This window comes from Stylophora pistillata, chromosome 5, assembly GCF_964205215.1.
Source record: "Stylophora pistillata chromosome 5, jaStyPist1.2, whole genome shotgun sequence".
In the NCBI taxonomy this organism is placed as follows: Eukaryota; Metazoa; Cnidaria; class Anthozoa; order Scleractinia; family Pocilloporidae; genus Stylophora; species Stylophora pistillata.
The window spans coordinates 23,283,704-23,301,075 of record NC_142523.1 but is presented as its reverse complement, the minus strand read 5'-3'; the positions used below and the strand labels follow the sequence as shown (position 1 = coordinate 23,301,075).

Here is a 17,372-nt window from a genome sequence, read left to right as displayed (position 1 = left end):
CAAGCTTGACTCCATCTCGGTCCATAAAAATGCAAAAAAAGAACTTGGCTAATATCCAGCCATCTTGACCTTATGCTTGGTTAATTAACAATTATTTCACCAGCGCGCGTTGGATATGAGATGATGGATAGCCAACGAGGCGCGTAGCGCCAAGTTGGCTATAATCATCTCATATCCAACAGGCGCGAGAGAAATCATTGTTTTATCAAAAACGCCATCAAGAAATTATTATTCTGTAAGAAGAAACCGGATTTTTTAGCTCCCTTTTGATTTTAAACTGACGCGTATGCTTAACATATTTGTAGATAATGGTATATTGGCTCATATACCATAATGGCTAAGCCAATAAAAAGTCTTGAATTGCATTATCCAATGATCCAGTTTTTAATAATAATTCATATATCACTTCCTAAGTGAAATTGTACACTAACAGGCTCCTAGGTCAATCTTGCAATCAGTTAAACTGAATTAAATTCAATAACTAGCTGAAGTGCACTCTCTGACAAAATATTTTGCAAGACTCACACTTTGGCAGTGACAGCTATAACTGTTCTAAGTTAACTCCCATGTATTTCCCAAAAATGATTTAACAGTTCTAAATGAACACTTGTGAAGTTGGATCGGCTGGATGTTTAGGATTTGCTGCCTGATACCACAAACATAGTTTACCTCAACCACCTCCTCCTCCATAAATAGATTTTTAACAGGCAGATTCATTAAATTTAAAGTGTCATTATTCAAAACTCTGCTGTACTTTCAAGTTCTGATGATGTCAACTTTTTCTATCATCACCAGTGAATATCCAAAACATCTTTCCACTTTTTAAATTTTCCCTTAAAAGACCCCTTCATCCTCATGCACACTCGGGATTAATACAATCAGATTTCCATGAAATTGATGAAAACAGTTATCTTAGTATTTGCAGCACTTACACAACCAACTCAGAAATATTCGAGAAAAAAGCGGCATGAATTTTAGCTGAATTGGACATTTTTAAAATAGGCTTCTATCCTCAATTAACACCTTTTTCATACAGTGTATCATCACTTACAGTTGTTTATTATATGGCTGTGTCTCACAAGGACTGGGAACTACCGAATTCACGAATTTGATTAGCTGAGATCGATACTGAAAGCGGTCTAGATTTTCCCATCTAGACCGGCCTAGAGAAAAAAGGCACAAAGAATATAAACAATTGGCATATAAGACACAGCCATATAATACACATCTTATTAACCGAGCTAGGTCGGTCTCTATGGGAGAATCTTGACGTCGGTCGCTGGTACAGACTTCACTACGTTTAGTCGGTACTGGCAACCTTGGTCAAGATTCTCCCATGCAGACCTCCCGCTCGGTTAATAAGAACTAAATATTATTCAGCCTCTGCAACTGAAATTTGTCAGTCATGAAAGCAGTATGAATAGGGTTCATTTCAATCAGTTACTGAAGTACACTCCAGAGCATGTTTCCAATGAAGATGAATTCCAATCAAGTAGTATTTGTTCATTTTCTTGAACCTCTGAGTTATTGATGTAATGGACTGCTTCCTTCAGTGAACAAGAAAACATTTTAAAGAAAAGAGCCCACTTGACACTCCAAGTAAAGCTATTTAATCTCTCAATATGGACCCAGATTCGAATGCCCTCTAATGTACAAATCAACTTAAGTCCTGAAGGCAGCACTGGCCGCTGCACTCTCCCTCACTTAACCTTGTGAGATTGAAACAAGGCAATGATTACATATCCAGTCTCTACTAACCGAATTGGTGCACTTTCATCACAAGCTGTTAAAAGCTTTGAGCCTGCGCAACCAACACAGCGGTCAAACACTACGAATGCATCAGAGTTTGAAAACAAGAAGGATTTCCGAATGCTTGTTGTGCATAAAGCGAGCAAGTAAAGTTTAAATTCCTATCAATTCCAATGTGTAAGACAAATGAAAGAAGGGTTTTGAAGAAAGATTAAATCTTCATCGTATTTCATTGTGAGATATCCCTCCTGTGACAAGATTTCCATCTAACCCCATACATTAATTATGCATAGTGTGTTGCAAAGCAACGTTTATATTTGGTCTTTATGAAATGGAATGCAAAATTAATGTAGGAGGTTATATGGAAATCTTTCCCCCTCTTGTTTTTAAAGCGGACGCTTCGTTTCGGTGATGAAGGCAAACGACAGAATCTTGTTGCACAGTCTACTGTCGGCTGAAAACACAGTCCTGCTATCATTACAATAGCTTGTGTGGCTCTGCTTCTTCCTTTTTTCACACATTCCCCTCGTGGTTCACCGGAAACTTCACCATGCCACCCGATTCGCTTGTAATTAACCGCTTACATGCGGATTTAATTAGCATCAAATTAACGCAGGGAGGCGGTCAAAGTAGGGCCTATTTACCTATCGTGAGCTTGTGACGTATACTGTCAAAATATTTGTGCCCTTTTCTGACCCCTTTGACAAGCTGCTTTGTTTCCCTGCACAACGTGAACCTTTAGGTTATTGATTCCCATTACCTGATTCTGACCTTTTTACTCTAAAATGGAAAGGCAATCCAGATTAATTTATTCAGAGGAACAAAAGGAAGTGCTAACCACGTTTTTCAACGAAGGAATGACCTCGACCAAGAAAGCCATGTGCGACAAAATTCGTGCATGTGCCGCGAGAGTCGACATTTCCGAAAACCAAGTGAAGGTATTTTTCAGCTTACACCTTGAAAGGGTCCTCGGCCTAGAAGTGATTAACATACATTTTATCATGGGCACTAGGATAATTAATTTACTACACTAAATTTCATGTATGTATGTTGGTAAAACTTTCAAGCTATTTTTTATCTTGGTGTAATTTCTGAACTTTTGACCTTTTCTGTAACGATCTTAGGACATCTTTCGACCTTTTTTTTTTTATTTTATCACACTCAGGCAGTATACGTTGTTACAGGGTAAGATTTTCGCCATCCAGCTTAGTTCGAGTTCTGCGTTGTCCATCGCTTTTCACGAATAATGTGAAAGCCGTTGATGTTGAAAGAAAATTAAGCATGTAATGCATAATGTAATTTCAGATGGAACGACCAGAAACCGCCTTCAACCATTTGAAGCCACCTAAAGCCACCTAAAAACAAACTAAAATTATCTTAAACAATTCAAAACCATCTGAAATCACTCACAACCGAAAAATAATGTTCTCAGAGTACCGTATTCATTAAGTTTTTTACGATTTAGCGCGCGCCTCTGGTGACCTTTGTAATCACTAGAAATTGTTTGGATCCCGTTTGCACGTTTCGCATTGTCTATTCCTTGACCAGCTGTTTAATGGCTCCTATTGCCTTCGTGATCTGCGTACAAAGTCGTTTCGCAATGGCTTGTACATCTGAAGAATTTACACGACAAAAGTCAAAATGATACCATAAAAAGCCGAGATTTACAGCTATCATGTCGCTACGATATGACAGTTACAGTTTCAATAGGGCTTCTTGACGACAAATGTTGACACCTGAACATATCAATGCAATACCTGCATATTTCTTCATCAGTTGTAAGAGAAACCACCTTTCTGAGCACTCAACATGCATGGACAACAACAGGTCCTCTCGACGCTTGTCTTGCAAATCGCGGAGGTATGCAATATACATGCTGCTGTCCGGAGACCACCGGGGTTGGCCGCTTTCAAGGTTCTTTAGCTGTTGATCCAACCTATTACCGCCAGAAAGGGAAAAAGTGGAGAAGCCAAAATCATTTTTGAAATTAAATTGCATTTGGTTTGGTTCTGCATTGCTTTGCAATGCCATTGCCAAACAGCCGTGAGAATCAAGTAAAATACCATTGCTTTGCAATGCCATTGCCAAACTTGCCGCGAGAAGTAAAATACCAATAACGACTTGCGCGTTTGACTGCCTTTGTCCATAATTCTTATTGCTCGATTGCCTGAGTGTTTCAGGTCTCGTAGTATGATTAACTATTTGTAGATGTTGTGGCTAGAAATGATTACTTTGTTTTGTTTTGGCAGATCTCATTTCAAACCTGTCCTAATATTTGGACGTAAATATAACTTAGTTCCCAGACTAGGAGAGTAACTTGCAGGATCCAAAAGATTGTTTCATACCTGTCAAGCTGATCGGTCAATATTTTCCAAATTTCAGATCCCGGGGAGCATTTTTGCAGGTTTGTTCTGTAAATGAACGGTGTGAAAAATTCAGTGGAAAAATTTCAGAAAAATGGAGATGAATGACAGAGAGCCTGGTGATGGACCAAAAAGTGACATAATTCTTGCAAAATTCAGAAACTAGATCACGAGTTGCACATTTGGAGTAAACTGCATTAAATGAAAACCAAATCCTCATACCACTTCATAACGTACACAGATGAACTGCCTCAACTTGTCTGGGTAATCATCTGGTGATGAACCTTTCAAGAAGAAAACGTCAAATCCTAAATATTTGTAATCACTTGAGTAACTCTTAGCTTCAGTTGTGGTAGTTCATTAAGTTCCACTTTAGCACTTAAAACAATTATCTATAACCAGTTTTTATTATTGGTCGTTAAAGGCGAGGAGCCAATCCAAATAACTTCCCCTCAATAAATATGCGACCTCAGATAACATTAACAACACCCGATCTCCATCCTAGTTAAACGGAAAATTTGTACGTACTAGCTTTTCTTGCGCTGGCCGCTTTGTTAGCCGTAGATTTCTCCATCATACTCCACTCTGAGATGCTGGATATGTCCACCTTAATACCTTGGTAATGGAAAAAAACAACAAAAATCAATAGTAAAAAGGGGCTGTATCATCATCTCCACATCCCTATATATTGGAGGGATAAAAAAATGACAGATAGTAAAATCAAACCCCAACCTGTTTCGTTCAAATTCTCAAGAAGCAAATTTAGTTGCTCTTCAGTTTCTTTCTCCATTTCCACTACTTTCTTCAGATGGTCACGAGGTCGTTATCGAAAAAAGAATCAGTCAAAAACAGCAAGATGATGATGATGATGATGACTTTATTTAAACTCGGATGAAAATGAGGCTTGTTAGGCCACTACCAATAGAGATGCTAATATACCGAGAAAAATATAAATTACAGAGTGGTTTACGTAAACGACTGGTTTACGTAACGACTGGTTTACGAAAACATCACAACTGAAATCGGTCACAAAAGGATATATTCTGGTGATGACCGTATTTGTAAAAGGTGAAGATTGACAGCAACATAACCAAGGTTCGAAATGGACTTTTTTTGCGTAGTGCATCAAGAAGTCAGTTAAAGTATCAACTCGATGGGCTGGAGTCGTTTCTTTAGTTACTTTTGCTGTTGGCCTTAAGTAAGACCACAATCTCTCCATCACCTTGCCATCACTCAACCCAAACCCTTTGTAACGGCAGGCGAACATCAAGGCCGAATGTATTGCCGTGAAAATCGCGACCGGAGAAAAATACCAGAACGGGTGGAACTTTACAGAGACCGAAGCGACATTCACATCACATTTATTAATTGATCTCGTAAACTGAAATAAACAATGAAGGACTAGCGTAAGGCAGTTGCACAAACAAACGTTACAAGGCACTAGAGATCGACAAATGAAAACCCTCAGAGGCAACAAAATAGAACTAAACAGGCTAAATGCAAACAGCCAGAAACGAGCGAAACTATAGAACTAATATAAAGAAATCGACTCAGATATCCACGCGGCCACGAGGTCGCGGTACGTAAAATCACAATGATCATACATAAAATGAATAATATATTAATTGAACTGCGAACTGGGCTAACCACAAGCAATAAGGATAAATTACGATTAAACGAACTTACATATCTGTCCCGCGACACCGTAGGCCTTTATAATCTCTTTTTGTAGACCACAGCGAAAAATGTCTACTCCACACACACGCTCCGCACGTACTAAATCAATCACATCCAAAAATAGCTAAAGAACCTAACTGTAACGTAAAGCACTGTCACGCAAGTGACGCGTGTAACTGTAACTTAAAGCGCCGTCACGCAAATGACGTGCATCAACACCCTTCTAGCCTTCTCCCGCTGTAGTTGACCTAGTGTTATAATGCAAAAGAACAAAAAATGAATCATGAAAACATTAGCTGTTTTGAAGTAAGGATGCATGCGTTCTGCTATAACTATTAACTCCTCAAAAGTATTCAATGGGCATATCTTTCAAAATACCTGACAAGAAACTTTGTGTCCTTAGCAGTGAAATGCTGGTATCGATAGAGTAACATTTTCAAGCAATGTTTCCTGCTGCGTATTCTACAGTGCAGATAAAACAATACAACAATCGTTTAACAAGCAAAAATACTAGAGTACCACGACAAAGATTTCAGTTGAAATAAAACTGCAAAAATTCTCACTCTCAAATGTGTATCCAGCACACATGCAATATCAGAAAAGAAGCGAATGTTGACAGCTTTGTCTTGTACATGATTTTTAATCCATTTCAGCAAATACACAGCATTTCCAATCCTCTTTGATAAAATTATAATCATCATTAATAACCATTTGCATGCTGTAATTGAATCATGCCCTAGCTTCATTGAGTGCCCTAATGTAATTGGTTTATAACACAGGGTTACACTATACAGCTGTACATAAGTAACACACAAAAAAATCTTTCTTTGGGACCCAACATTGGTCATGTAAATTTGCTACTAAGAATTCAAAGTAACTTGTCTCTGAAAGTTTACATCTTACAATTTAACATTAAGTAACTCTATAAATTACATATTGCTTGACAATAGCCAAACGAAAATGTAAATATAAGTTTTAGTATATATTTCATTTTGCATGTACATACTCTTCTCCTCTCCTTAAGCTGAAAAACTTGAGTGGCACTTCATGCTTACAGCCTCCTCCAAAGAGGGCCGTCTCATCCAGCTTTGTTGATTTGTTCTTGGAGCGGAGATTGGACCCAGCTTGAAACTGGTTACATTGCTCCTACAACAAAAAACTTTTAACTTAAATCTTCAACTTCCTTCACACCTTTCCAATTGAAGGTTTCAAATTAAACCATACTTAATGAAGATAATAAACAGTTCAGTATTGTTCTTGAGGCTCACAATTCACAAGGTTCCTGTAAAGTTTACACACTAGCAAACCAACAATATATTTGAGCAACATGTGTTTTGGAATGGACTAGTACAATTAGAAATTAAAAATCACATGATGGAAAAGAAGGCAAGGAAAATATTAGCAGAAAACAATCATCACTTCTCAATTTGTAATCAAATTCAAAACTTAGACAACAAAATAAATTTACTGCTTGACAACCCCTCCTCTTTTATTTGGGCTTGGGACCAGCAAGAGTGATGGTAGACACCCTTGGCAGAGTTTATTGTGCAAGCATATATCAATATATTACCTATAAAGACCATAAATTAATTATAAAAAAAAGAAGAAACAGACTTTACTTGAAAAAATAAGAAGGATAAATTCAAAGAAAAGAGAGGGCTGCAATAAAGGTTATGTACTGTTCTTAACCTGAAAATTCCCAAGGTTCCTGTAAAGTTAACATAACAAACTAACAATATATTAGAGCTACATGTATTTTGGGCAGACTTATAAGCAGCCAGAACCAAAGTAACCAACCCTTCAAACTGTACTATATTTGATTAATACAACACCTTCATATATAATAATAATAAAAATAATAAAGACTTTATTTATACAGGGTAGCACGTAATAGCCACAGGCTTATAAATTTGTGGCCCTGACTTAATCAACTAATTACAAGTTAAAAATAAAATAACACTTAAAATTACCAAAAAAAAAAAACATGCAAAAAAAAAACAAAAAAACAAGCAAATCATGCAAAAAAAAAAACATGCAATGTCTTACAGTATTACATGCAATGAACATAATTGTTACTTTTGGTATCTCGTTGCAATGGTCGAGTAGTAGCATAAGTAATACTGGGTAACAAAAGGTAAGAATAAAGCAACAACACACAAAATAAGGGGAAAAGATAGTCTTCGTTAACACACCGTTGACTTGCTGCTTGGTCTTTTGCTGTAATTAGCTAGAAACCTATCTACTTTTTCTTGGCTAATACACAGTTCCTCTCCATGATTGGAAGACTTTCCACTGGTTCCAGCACTGCATTTGCAGACACATCCAAACAATGCATCAATGGAGACAAATAAACTTCCATTCTTCTATAATCAAATGCAAAAAAGCAAAATTAAAATTGTCATGTTAGAAATATTTCTTAAGCCAAAATAAATAAAAAAATGAGGAAATAGCTCCTGCTCAGATGATCCAAATTGATGTTTCTTGTGTAAAGTAATATCATGTCATTCATTATGCCTATATATACAATGATTTTCTTAGATTTACTATCATGGTAGACATTAGTCACTGAAGGATAACTCTGCACAAACCTTAGGACATGCACGACATTCATGATCATTCTCATAACGAGGATTGAAATACTTCAGATTGGTCAACATGCTGGACATAAACCGGAACTCACAGAAACAATCTCCAACAAGGAGCCAGTAGATATCCTTTATCTACAGAAGAACAAATCATTTATTTATTGTATAACTTAAGAGAAAAATTGTATTCCTGAACATAAGATAAAACACTTCTAAATGAATACTTACGCAAACCTTGGAAGCAGGTGGGACCAACCATTGTAGTGCCTGAAATATTGACATTAAAGATACCCTACATTCTAGGAAAATGTATTGGAGCAGGACCATGAATCCAAGGTCAAAGGCTACCTGGGGTTGTTCTGGTGTAGATGGCCAGAAACCATTCCTGACCAGGGTTATGGCTTCTGGTTCGACATGCTCACAGCATTTGATTTTAATGAGATGCTACTTCCCTTTACAAAGACAAACAACATAGCGTGTCCATGCTGCTCTTCTTCTATTGTTTATCAATTCCCACCCATGCTCAAAAGAGTGATAGTTATTCTCATGAAAACGAAAAAAGACTAAAAAAATACAAGCTTCTGCAATATACAGACACCTGTCTAGGTTAGAATAAACCAGACTTAGTAATGGAAAATTTGCAGTTAACTTATCAGTTACTCTCTGTAATGTCCTTGTTACAAAACTTTCTAAATCAATATAATCAACACCTTAAAACCAGTAAAAACAGAAACAAAGACCTTCCTAGAAGAGGTAACCTAAACATTTAAATAAAAGAAAAGAACAAGAAAAAATGGAACCGAATATAATAGTTACAAATTGCACTGCTGTCAGTTACTTACCATGTAAACCAACAGCTATAATATCACGCACATATCCATGATCCAAGTTGTGAAGTGTAGTCCAGACACACTCCTCAAACTGATATGGTACAAATCTTTCATCCTAACAGTATATTATATCCTTTGTTATTAGGTGACTATAAATCACATACCCTTTAAATCAGCCAACTCTTTCAAAATTTCCAAAAACGGACTTAACTAAGTTCTGAATCCAGGGAAAATTACATGTACATTTGCAAGAAAACATAATGCTCCCTGTTCTTGCTTTTTCCTCTGTACAAAAATGGGACAGGTTTTACTGACATAATACACTTTGAAGTTGAGAAAAACTACATAAGTTTTGAAAAGTAATAGTGCAGTAACAGTAAGAAAAAAGAGGAAAGGATGCCGCCCTGAAATAAAACCACAAGACAACATACAACAAACGAAACTGGCAAACGGCCAGAGTAGACATGCAATTGGGTTTCACAACATAATTGAATATTTAAAGGTAGCTGACGAGATTGTGCTCCAAAAAACTTCAATTCACCTTCCAAACTTCTGGGTGATGAAGTGATCTACCTCCTGCGTGAACCAAATTGATGTGCTTTTCACACATAAAGTGCCCCGGACTGCAGTCAAGGCATCTGCCGCATGCCTTTTCTTCGCAAAAAGGAATGATACACATCTGCTCCAAAGGCAAAGCCTGGCTTGTCAAGAGTGCTCAGACAAGCAACTCTCTTGCATTGAGCCAGGACGCAGCCAGCGTGGCTTTCCTTTCATGGTAAGCTTTCAGCTTGCGCCTCAGACGTACTTTTGTAAACTTTGATTTTTTTTTAGTTCTTAAGCCATGAGGTTCGTCAATATGGGGAAGGTTTCTTGATCTGGAGAAAAACCTCTGCCTGCGTTCAAAGATCCGGCGGCAACAGTCGTTGAATGAACAGATTGCTGGGCGGAATATCGAACAGGAACACTAAACTTCGCCTTCCTCACAGCTTTTCCCCTTTTGAAAGTTACTAAATTAAAAATTTTTTTCGATCTGAAATCTCGCTTAGGAGGCATAATGGTATCTAAATCGCGTTTCAAGGGGTTAGCTGGCTGTGATACCAGGCCTTGTTTTCCTTCATCTCACGAAAGGTAAATAGGCCCTGCTTTGACCGCTTCTATGCGTTAATTTGATGCTAATTAAATCCACTTGTAAGCGGTTAATTTCGAGCGAATCGGGTGCTGAGTATGGCGTTCCATTTCCGCCAAAATTCAATGTTCTATTTTACATCGTACTTTCCACAATATTTTTTACATGTTGCGTTTGTCATTCGAGTTTGCACTGGCGATTCAACTTTTTTGCATTCAACATTCAACGTTTGTTTATGCAACATTTAAGTTATCGCTTTCGACATTCAACTTTTTAGAGGCAACAGTGTAGTTTTCGAATTCGACCCTCAAGTTCAGTGGAATCCACTTTCATGTTTTCGCATCCAACATTTAGCATTTGTCCTTTAAGTTTTGGCTTCCGACCTCCGACTTTGGGTATTGTACTTGCAAGTTTTCGCGTTCGACATTCAACTTTTGAGTGGACTCGGGAGACCTTTCTCCACTCCCCACCAGACCAGACTTCGCCAACAGGTCGAAGATGGCCGAGTTCTTTAGTTTAGTGGGGCGCTTGTGACTTGTTTGCATCTCTTCAGCTAATTTAGCTTACATTTTCCCGAAATTGTATTATCATTCACAAGTGCTGTTAAACTTTGAATCAATATACGAGTATGTACACATAACTGATGCAATCTCTTTCTTAATGATTTTGTTATAACTACATGTAAAACTACAACTCGCAGGTCAATGGTTTATCGCTGAGTTATGAATGTTCTCTGGATATCTTTCAGAATGATGACAAAATGCGAGTCATTCAAAGCCTTATTATACATCATGCCATCGGGAAGCCCAAAATACTGTTAGATCAACTAAGGCAAAGGCTACACACTCTGGAATTTGGGTCCAGAATGCAGCTACATCCTGAGCTTTTCAAAGAGCTGTTTGTGGCAGGAGAGAAGGAAATTCAGGGCTCTGATGTCAAGGGAATATTATGTTTCCATCAGAGATGAGTGATGCTGAAAAAGACATCATGGAGCACATGACTAAGTTTATATTAGGTGCAACACCAGATGTCCTTAAGTCATTCCTCACCTTTGCTACTGAGGCACCCTGCTTACCGGATTTTGGTTTAGGGAGGATCAGGATTGAATTTGATGATGTAGATTCCATTTTTTCATCTACTTGCACAAAGAACATCACCTTGCCAAGAAATTTCCCAGACAAGGATACCTTCCTGGTTGCACTTCAAGCAGGTTGTGATAATTGTGGGAAGGCATTCACCAGTATTTAAGGATCTCTTTATGGCATGTTACATCAGTAGTTAAAATTTAAATTTTTTCTGTTTTAATAAACACTGCAAGAGTGGTGCAATCCTTCTCAAGGTTCTTATGGTGATAATGATTCTAAAAGTTGAAACCAAAGGACCTATTTGAAAGGTATGGATCTTTATTTGAACAACAGAGTGACTGTTGAATTTGTGGTGAAATAATTATGCAAAACGTTGCAATTTATTGTTCCAGTTCTGTACATGTAACACAGCATGTCAAAGATCAAAAGAAGTTTGTGAAAATTGTTGTTACTTTAAATAAACATATGACTTGTTTGTTTTTTGTTTGTTCATGTTTCATTTCTTCACGAACTCCTGATGGTGTTTCTTTTTACAATAAGTTGGTGATTTCACTGAATACTTCAAACCCCTCTAAGTATGTTAAATTGTCTGTTAGTGGTAGGAGATGCATTTCCTCCTCAGTGAATGGACAGTTTGTGTCCGCAACTTCAACATAATCAGGGCATTGTTCTGGGATGGGACCTCGCCAATCAATCCCATAGTTGCTATAATCACCCTAAAAAGAAAATGATAATAGTAAGCAATTTGTTACATACTTGCTGCCAAAGCATTAACCCTAATATCATGCACTGTTGGAATGAGGATAGAAATTGTTGTTCATAGTTCTTGCATATTATTTGACACAAGTAATGCTGATTAAGTGAAACCAAACATGTTTCATACCTGGAACACTTCACCTTCATGACCAAGAAATCCCCATGCCTCTTGCAGTCCACTAATCCATAACTGCATAGGTGTTTTGTTTCTTTCTGTACGTAATGGATGGTGAACCCAAGCATCTTTCCAATTACTCAGATGTCTGTTGATGATAGGCAGGAACACGTAATGTAGGCACCAGAGGTGACAATCATCATCTGCATTTAAGACATACTGGTGCTCCGGGGTATAGAAGAGTTCATAGAAGAGGCAAAGGCAACCATCATATACGTCTCTCCAAAGTCGTTCAATCCTTTGATTGTGTGTACTCTTTCCTAGTGATTGCAAAGCATACAACTTTACAGATTGATAAAATGTTATTTTACTTCATTAACCGTAAAACATTATCTAACAATCTGGAGTTGAATACCTAAATGTAAACAGAAAAACAAAAGACACTAAGAGTCATATTGAGTTTCAGTCCCTCATCTCTTTCAGGATAAATTAAAATCATTTATCAGGAGTAATACAATTTATCAAATGTAATTGTTTTCTACGTGTAGCATACCCCATCGATATTACAATCAATCAATTGTAATTGTATTTTACGAGTAGCATACCAGATTGATTGCTTAAAAATAGGGGGCTTGGCCTACAGTTGTACAACATGGTTTTTGCTTAAGGCTTATCAACAAGCGACATGCATTTATGGTAAACCTTGACTAGTGTAAGTTGCATACATGTGATATTAGCATGGAAGAAGAAAACATCACTGTTGATAGTAAGCAACAGCAGGGAAGCATATGAAAGGCATTTTGTCTATGCTCAGCAAGTTGTTCAATTACCAACATACTCAACAAATAACAACTTGATTTTGGAAGCATGGCAAGGGGAGGGCAATCACCAGGCTGAAACTTAACAACTAGGACAAGCATTCATGAAAACAATGGCCTTTAAACTAAATGAAACTTGTGAGTTATTAATAGTAAAATAATACTATTTATACAGCATGATTTCTCCTTGCCTAGAAATCCTCAAGATTAGTTCATAATCACAAGTACCTTTTTCATTATATATTCATGCAAAAAGTAGAAACATTTTTTGAAACCTTTTCAGGGTCTAAAGTATATTCTGAATTCAAGATCCCATCCTTTAGAAACCCAGAAAAAGTCATCTCTAGAGCTAAGGAAAGATAGATTACAAGTAGCTAGTCCCTACATTTCTGCATGGATAGTAGAGTGAGTGAAACATGAGCAGGCACAAAAATCATCCCACGCAGGAAAGGAAAGATGCAGGGAGAGAGAACAATGCACTTCACTATTCCTGAGCAAATATGCAGACTACTCATAAACTGACCAAAGGAATAATTCAGTACTCTGTACCTGTAATCATACTTCCCCTGCCTGGCCCGCGCTGTATGTTAGTAAGCATATAGGTTGCTACATCTATATTCTCCCCTCCTTTATCAGAGCAGACCCGAGATGGAAGGCCATACTCTGATACAGCTTCACAAAAGCATCAAAGAACAGTGCTTGCTTTGTTGTCATTTGAGGCCTTTAAATAGACTGGAACTCGTGAAAAGCCATCAATTCCACCATGGATAACAATTCTCCATCTGTTAAAAAAAAAATAAAAACTCTTACATAGTTTACATACAAGCGTGAAAAACAAGAAATCAAAGCTCCCGTAAGGGTAACCTTAAGCATGTCTGGTGTTACCAGCATTTGTTAAAAAATGGGACAAGGGAAAAGTTATCCATCTTGATTGATGTCTAAATGCTATTTAAAACACAGTTTAAAAAAACCTTGCATCAGCTGGTGTTGTGGCCACAGTTAACATGTGTTTGCTTTTAGGACATAAAGGTGTGTATATTTACAGGTGTCCAAAAGCAGAAGGTTGATTGTGTTAAACTTCAACAATACATGACAGTTAGTTACAGCTCCACCCACAAGATCACTGAGAGACTATGACAATGTACACTATAGAACAGGTATGTTATCAGTACCTTATCAACTTATGGTTCCCATCTATGTGCCAGAGTGAGAGTGGCTACCTAACATTGTAATTTCGCCTCCTGGTGGTACTTTTCCATCTCTCCATGATACCAATGGGATCTGTTCGCTATAGGAATAATCTTATTCTTTCTCGCTGAAAACGAAACTCTTTGCTCCGTAAATAACCTTTGAGCATTCGTAAACCCATTCCAGGATGCTGGCTTGAAGCAGTTCGAACGAGCTCATCCAATTGGCTGTCTTCTATAAGACTGAACATACCTGAACCAAAGCAATAGGATAAAAAAATTTCAGTCTTAGTGTTGAGTAATGAATAGCAATGATGATGATGACAATACTACTAATAATGTTATTTTAGTACCATTTTGCCATAAATCTTCAGCTAGGCAGAACAGTGACCTAAATTTTTAGTGCAAAGAGAGAGATTTTTATTCTTTATTGCTATCTCATTCTTAATGTTATTAAAATTTAACATTTTAAAAATAAGTTACAAGAACTGGCTATGATATTCTTATATTTTGCATAATCTTGAAGACTTCACAGTGCAGGAGGCAGGAGTTGTTCTGTCACACGCCCAATTTCTGTGTTTTACTAGTACTGGGCCTGCAGACGTGTAAAACTGCCATGATAATAATAACATTCTTCAGGACTGAGGCTATACATGACATTGTAGCTTGTTCTCAGTAAAGTTATCGGCAGAAAGCACTAAATCTGTGAAGTGTGGATGGTCAACAGCAATAAAGATAATGATGTTATAAAGGTAATCCATTATTTATGGGTCTGGATCTCTAGGAACAAGTGGAGGAGAAAATTTTAATTTGCAAATCTAATCACAACTGTTTGGTGCAACAACTACCTAAAGGTATTCCCAGAAAGTGAAATAAAAAATTTTAGTAACTACCGGTTAAGTATTTGCAGGATCAAACAATGCTTTTTTATAGCATCAATCCAGGACTAATTAACAATTATTCCACAAGCGCGCGTTGGATATGAGATGATAGATAGCCAACTCGGCGCGTAGCGCCGAGTTGGCTATAATCATCTCATATCCAACAAGCGCGAGTGGAATAATTGTTTTATTAAAAACGCCCTCAAGAAATTATGATTTTGTGAGAAGAAACCGGATTTTTTAGCTCCCTTTTGATTTTAAGCTGATGCGTACGCTTACCATATTTGTAGATTATGGTATATTGGCTCATATACCATAATGGCTAAGCCAATAAAAAGTCTTGAATTGCATTATTCAATGATCCAGTTTTTAATAATTATTATTTAGTTGTACAAAATTGTCCTTATAGTGGTTCATTTTCACTATTTACCTGATATACTCAACCCAAATGTTGACATTCTCCTCTCAACCGTCCTGACACTCACCCCAAGAATTTTACTAATGTCACATACTTTAAACCCTTGCTGAAGTAAAAAATGAAGCTGTTCCTCGCTGATTTCGTAGGAAGGTCTCCCTCGTGTCCCTCTATTATGCAGCGGAGCTTGATATGCACAGTTAATATGGTTTCTTTGATCGATTTCTACCAACATCCTGTAAGCATGTCCAATCAATTCTGAGACTAGTTTATCCACGTCAAGACTAACAGCAGAAAATCCAACTTGAAAACTATTGGTTGGAAATCTAAACATGGATCTCCAGATCCCCCAAATCTGTCTACAGCACATATTATATCCAAGACAGCTGAATTCAAATACGCCTTGTCATCAGACATTTGCTGGATCAAATTTTTCAAGATGACACATTGATTCAAAGTTTAACAGCACTTGTGAATGATAATACAATTTCGGGAAAATGTAAGCTAAATTAGCTGAAGAGATGCAAACAAGTCACAAGCGCCCCACTAAACTAAAGAACTCGGCCATCTTCGACCTGTTGGCGAAGTCTGGTCTGGTGGGGAGTGGAGAAAGGTCTCCCGAGTCCACTCAACTGGGAATTCTCTCGTCCCTATCGTCCACCCTTTGAGCAGGGGTGGCTCAGGGCGATTGCGCCCACGATCTCCTTCAGTCACTAACCAGCGGGTAAAATTCCACTTCGAAAAGTTGAATGTCGAACGCGAAAACTTGCAAGTACAATACCCAAAGTCGGAGGTCGGAAGCCAAAACTTAAAGGACAAATGCTAAATTTTGGATGCGAAAACATGAAAGTGGATTCCACTGAACTTGAGGGTCGAATTCGAAAACTACACTGTTGCCTCTAAAAAGTTGAATGTCGAAAGCGATAACTTAAAATGTTGCATAAACAAACGTTGAATGTTGAATGCAAAAAAGTTGAATCGCCAGTGCAAACTCGACTGACATAACGCAAAATGTAAAAAATATTGTGGAAAGTACGATGTAAAATAGAACATTGAATTTTGGCGGAAATGGAACGCCATAGCTGAGGGGAGTCTGAGAGAGGTTACAAAGCCTCAACAGCACGAGCGAGCACGAACATGAATCAAACAACAAACAACCAGCAGGGTTGTAGTGTTCTGCAGCCCATAGACAAAAACTCCACCATCATCAGCAAATAGACGATATTACTCAACAGATGTGGATGTAAGGAACCGCATGTATAAGGCCTCAGTGAAAAAACTGCCGTCCAAAACTGATCAGGAGAACCTTGAAAAGAAAATTAAAAGTTGGCTTCCGGAGAAACCCTACGATTCATTCTACTTTAAATCCTGTGTACTGTCATCTTCATCAATCGATGCCGAAAGCAGCAGTGATGAAACAGATGAAACTCGTGTGGGAGATGATCTTCTGTTCGCTCATCAAACTGCGTGGCGGAAAAATCTTATGATCCGTTACAGAAATGAAATCACCCTTCTTGATGCAACATACAAGACAATGCGATATGAGCTCCCCCTATTTGTTCTAGTGGTGAAGACAAACTGTTGGTTCTGTCATCATTCAAATGGAAACTACGGCTTCAATTCAGGAAGCACCAAGAATCTTCCATGATTGGAATGCCAACTAGAAATCCCAATTCTGTATGACTGACTTTTTGCACGAGGAGATCCATATGTCATTGAGAACACATTCAAAGGCAACCAGGGCCCAACACTAACTTTTCAACTTACTAGCCAAGTGGCTAGTGA

At 37.7% G+C, this 17,372-nt stretch overlaps 1 long non-coding RNA gene and 2 pseudogenes across 3 annotated transcripts; 1 reads left to right on the top strand and 2 right to left on the bottom strand.

Annotated features, from left to right (window-relative positions):
• Positions 1-1,567: 1,567 nt before the first annotated feature.
• Positions 1,568-10,383, bottom strand: LOC148730895 (uncharacterized; annotated as a pseudogene). The gene is made up of 16 exons (XR_016001020.1): positions 9,746-10,383; positions 9,217-9,319; positions 8,603-8,826; positions 8,378-8,509; positions 7,982-8,152; positions 6,796-6,935; positions 6,353-6,464; positions 6,168-6,251; positions 6,007-6,037; positions 5,199-5,357; positions 4,845-4,935; positions 4,641-4,727; positions 4,348-4,396; positions 4,095-4,163; positions 3,507-3,685; positions 1,568-3,362 (listed from the first exon to the last, which is right to left on the bottom strand). The product of XR_016001020.1 is annotated as an uncharacterized LOC148730895 (transcript).
• Positions 10,384-10,435: 52 nt separating this feature from the next.
• Positions 10,436-15,185, top strand: LOC111319770 (uncharacterized). Its single transcript, XR_016001021.1, has 3 exons — positions 10,436-10,956; positions 11,079-14,261; positions 14,818-15,185. It is a non-coding gene; the product is annotated as an uncharacterized LOC111319770 (long non-coding RNA).
• LOC148730894 (uncharacterized) lies at positions 11,757-16,313 on the bottom strand (annotated as a pseudogene). Its single transcript, XR_016001018.1, has 5 exons — positions 15,603-16,313; positions 14,277-14,544; positions 13,654-13,886; positions 12,299-12,606; positions 11,757-12,131 (listed from the first exon to the last, which is right to left on the bottom strand). The product of XR_016001018.1 is annotated as an uncharacterized LOC148730894 (transcript).
• Positions 16,314-17,372: the final 1,059 nt, after the last annotated feature.